Source organism: Furipterus horrens, unplaced genomic scaffold, assembly GCF_987537825.1.
Source record: "Furipterus horrens unplaced genomic scaffold, mFurHor1.1.pri manual_scaffold_4, whole genome shotgun sequence".
Lineage (NCBI taxonomy): Eukaryota > Metazoa > Chordata > Mammalia > Chiroptera > Furipteridae > Furipterus > Furipterus horrens.
In genome coordinates this window covers 66,431,511-66,436,235 of record NW_028327174.1, presented here as the reverse complement: position 1 = coordinate 66,436,235, position 4,725 = coordinate 66,431,511, and the positions used below count along the sequence as shown (strand labels likewise).

General features: G+C 43.9%; 1 pseudogene; it reads left to right on the top strand.

Moving 5' to 3' along the window:
- Positions 1-600: 600 nt before the first annotated feature.
- On the top strand, positions 601-1,930 carry LOC150012129 (keratin, type I cytoskeletal 18 pseudogene; annotated as a pseudogene).
- The last annotated feature ends 2,795 nt before the right edge of the window (positions 1,931-4,725 follow it).

Below are 4,725 nucleotides of genomic sequence, written 5' to 3'. Positions count from 1 at the left end.
TCCATAGTAGTCAAAGTTTAATTGCAAAGACAGAATGTAGGTTAAGAAGAAAGAAATTTTTGCAGGTTATTAAATGACTTGCCAAATTGTTGGGAAGATTAAAGTAATGGAATTTAGACTGAACCATACCACAGAGCCAAGCCACTAAGTATGTGGTTCCTTCCTACGTGATAAAAAAAGCCACTGGCTCTTGAATCTATCTCCACTGCCATGAATGAGAGGCCACCACAATCAGTAAGTCACCATGATCTGGTGACTCTCTCAGCCCCAGAACCACAGCATCTTGGCTGCACTTCACACAAGAAGAATAGATGCCCTGGACCTATATCTGAACACCCACAACCAACAACTCAGTGAACACAAATGTTAGTAGAGAGAGAAGAAGATGCTATGACTTCTAGTTTGCTTCTGCTTTCTTAATTTCCCTCAAGTACATACATAATTTGAGTGGCTGAACCTAAACTACATCTAGAACCTGGCAGTAATAGAATTTAGCAATGCGGTTTTTGCTTTTGCTTTTATTTTTTATTTGTTATTTTTATTTTTTGTCTTTCCAGGCTTTATAGTATAAAAAGATATACTTGAAAGAAAGTGAAGTGAATGTTGAATGCCAATCAACAATATCATTGCGACTGCAGCTTCAACCTGAGTCTCGGCTTCTTGACTTCCTCCCTGAGCTTCAGCTCCTATTCCAGTTTCTCCACAAACTACCAGACCCTGCATCCATGCAGTCACCCATCCGGCTCCGACCAGCCAGCAGCATGGCCAGCATCTCTGCAGGCACTCCCAGCTCTTGGTATCCTGTTCCACCAGTGTGTGGGGCAGCTGGGGATCCAGGGCCCTGGTTGTAGGGATGGCCGGGGGTTGCCAGTCATAGGGGCATCCATAATGAGAAGCAGACTATGCAAAGACTGAATGACTGTCTGGCCTCCTACCTGGAGAGGGAGGGTGAGAAGCCTGGAGGCTGATAATCAGAGACTAGAGAGCAAAATCTGGGAATGCCTGGAGAATGGACCTCAGGTCAGAGACTGGGTGCATTATTTCAAGACCGTTGAGGACCTGAAGGCTCAGACCTTTGCAAGTTCTGTGGACAAAGCCCGCATCATTCTGCAGATTGACAATGCCCATCTTGCTGCAGATGACTTCAGAGTCAAGTATGAGACAGAGCTGACCCTGTGCCAGTCTGTGGAGAATGACATCCATGAGCTTGAAAAGATCATTGATGACACCAATATCACTTGGCTGCAGCTGGAGATAGAGATCAAAGCTCTCAAGGGGGAGCTTCTTTTCATCAAGAAGAACCATGAGGAGGAAGTAAATGGTCTACAAAACCAGATTGCCAGCTCTGGGTTAACTGCGGAGTTGGATGCCCCCAAATCTCAGGACCTCAGCAAGATCATGGTGGACACCCGGGCTTAGCATAATGAGCTGGCTCAGAAGAACAGAGAGGAGCCAGACAAGTACTTGTCCCAGCAGATGGAAGAGAGCACCGCAGTGGTCACCTTGCAGAGTGCTGAGATAGGAGCTGATGAGATGACACTCAGAGAGCTGAGACATACGGTCCAGTCCTGGGAGATAAGCCTGGACTTGATGAGGCCAATTTGGAGAACAGCCTGAAGGATATGGAGCTGCGCTATGCCAGGCAGATGGAACGACTCAATGGGCTTCTGCTGCACCTGAAGTCTGGCTGGTCCAGGCAGAGGGGCAGTACCAGGCCCGAGAGTATCAGGCCCTGATGAATATCAAGGTCAAGCTGGAGGCTGAGATCACCACCTACCACTGCCTACTGGATGACAGGGAGGACTTTGTTCTTGTTGACACCCTGGATAACAGTCACTTCTTACAAACTATCCAAAAGACCACCATCCACAGGACTGTGAATGGCAAAGTGATGTCCGAGGTCAATGACACCAAAGTTTTGAGGCATTAAAGGCAGCAGAAGTGGGGCACCCTTGGAGGGGCAGGAGGCAAATGAAAAGTTCAGAATCATTGGGAAAAAATAACCAATATTATCACAATGTATTATTTCTTCTACTGCACTACAAGCAATTTGACTCTATGAAAGGGGACCCAAAAAACCGAAATTTAATTATAAAAATTGTGTATTTATTCTTACATGTTTAAACTTCTGTTAACTTCGAAGTACTCTCCACTTGATGCAACACACCTATCAAGATGTTTTTTCCACTGCTCAAAACAGTTTTTAAACTCACCAATTTTGATTGCCCTTTAGTGCTTCTGCCATTTTTTTCCCCTTGTTTCACCTCTTCCACAATGGCAAAATGTTTCCCTTTGAGGACTTTTTTCATCCAAGGAAACAAAACATAGTTGCACAAGATGAGATCAGGTGAACAGACAAGGTGGGGCATGGAGTTATGCTGCCTTGGGTTAAAAACTGTTTAATGCTCAGTGAGATGTGGGCCAGTGTGCTCATAAATCACCCATTGTGAAATGGGCAAAGGTGTTGAAAGAGTCTTCAAAAAAATTTTACTGAAGTTGAACGCAGCCTCTAACAATGCCAGCTGGTACACAGATACAGATGGGTTCCCAGAACACTCACCTAGAAGGAGAAACCTGTACTACAAGGGGCCTGCCCTCCAGAGGGTAATTCCTTTTCTCTTTTTTTTTTTTTTTTTTTGAGGTCCCCCCTCATACCTTCATGTCCCAACCCCCAAAGCACCTAGCAACTTCCAGGAGGTCGATTGTTTGAGTTAAGAAAAGGGAGTTGATTAGATAAAAAAAGAGGGAAGAGTCCTGAAGACCTACATGCCTCTTGGAAGTCCCCACCAGGAAAGGAAGTTATCAAAAGGGCAGGATAATGAGATGTTAGTCTTAAAATTGCCTCTGAGATATTCTCCATTTTCCCTGACTGCTTTCAGGTCCTTTTTTCACTCACCCCTACCCTGCTTCATGCCATGGGAGGCTGACCTCCGCAGATGGCTTTACCTGGGTTCCTGTGTCCTCTGACTTTGGGTTGCACTTAGCGAATGAGAGGAACCAGCCAAGGATCAGATGGCAAGGAGAGATAATTCAGGTTATTTACTCCCTTGGTTTCCTCTGTACCAGGCTGGTTTAGCTGTAGCTCTTTTTCTCAACCTAATGCTGGTACCCAAGTCAGAGCACCTGTCAGGTGGCTCCAATCCACCAGTCACAACTCTCACTGGGGTCTGGTAACTGCTCCTTCACTTGCCCCTTCAGGGCAGGTAGTATTAATGGCTTCCCACTGATGGTAGTCACAGAGAGCGTTACTATCCTTCCCCTTTGCAAGGGTACTGATTAATGAGTGCTGTCTTGGTTAGCTGCCAGGACACAGACTTCAGCATGATTGCTGGAGTTTCCACAGACCACCTGCACACACTGCCACCTCTTCACAGCACCATACTTTCCACATACTGTGCTCCATTGGCTGAAACTGCATTTGCTTCCTCCAGACCAGTGCCCATGACACATGAGACAGTTGTGGCTCCACAGAAGGTACCTTGAGAGCAAGGGTGCTGTGGCTGTTAGGGCAATGACTGCCCTTGTCTCGATTTAGCTGTTCAATTTCAATCTCTTACCTATAAAGAGGAGAATGCAACACCTGTCAGGATTGGTGCAAGGATTAAATAAGGTTATGTATATAGAGTGGCTGATTAAACTGCAGATGGTTTTACAAATATAAGCTATTCCACAAGCATTTCCGAAGCCTGATAGTCTTCCCATTAATCTTTACTATACATGTTCCCTTCTGCTAATTAAGGTTCTTACCAGTACCAAATTGCTATCTTAACTAGTACTATAAGCCTGGTGGTCTTAATCTTTGTTTCAACGAGAAATAAATGTGGCGGGGGGGGGGGGGAGACAAGACAGGGATAATATATAAAAAGTCGTTTTCACTCCTGAATAGTGAACACTACCCTGAAGGCCCTAAACTTCCTCACTTACTAACTCAGGATGGCAATTTGGCAGAAAACGTCATTCCTGTGGTTTGCATTGTGGACAAATCAACAGAGACTTTGGCCTTGGGCTGAAATAGACAAATTAGAGTAGTCCTGACAGAATGAAACCAGAGTAAAGTGTGGTCAATCTGCTGATTTCCACAGCACTTTGAGTCCCAGTTGTTCCAGGACTCCTTCAGATCTCAGACAGATTTTAGGATTTTAGCTAAAAGAGTGGCCAGGACAGCTGGACAGCCAGGCAGAGTTTTAATAGGTTTTGAATCCTGACTTTCCATTTTACAAGACAAAGAAGCTTTTAAAATATTTAGAGGGCTCTAATTACAAGCAATAATGGAAGACCTGTTAAAGAAGGCAAGCTTCATATAATTATAAAAGATTAAAGTATTTGAAGAATTTACAGGTTTAGAGAGAATGATTTATTTGTGCTTGGAAGATTAAAATTTGATTAAAACATCCAGGTAAAATTCATCAAAACTTTCCTGGATACTAGTTGGAAAATGGTCTACATAATGAACTATTCTAATATTATCGAATATCTGAAATCTAAACTGAATCACATATAAACCCCAAGGCATGTCGTATCTGGACTAAAAAGTATGACATTGTTCTAGTACTATAAAAATGTATACCTCAGTTCCTAAAGAGTATTTAAGAGAACAGTGAAAAGGGTATCTCTTCCCTGACACAGCTATTTAGGGTAAAAATACACCTTCCCTGGAGGGAAGATGGTCAGGATACTAAATAACTGGTAGAGTACAAGCACCAATCAAGTGGCGCAGACCCTACC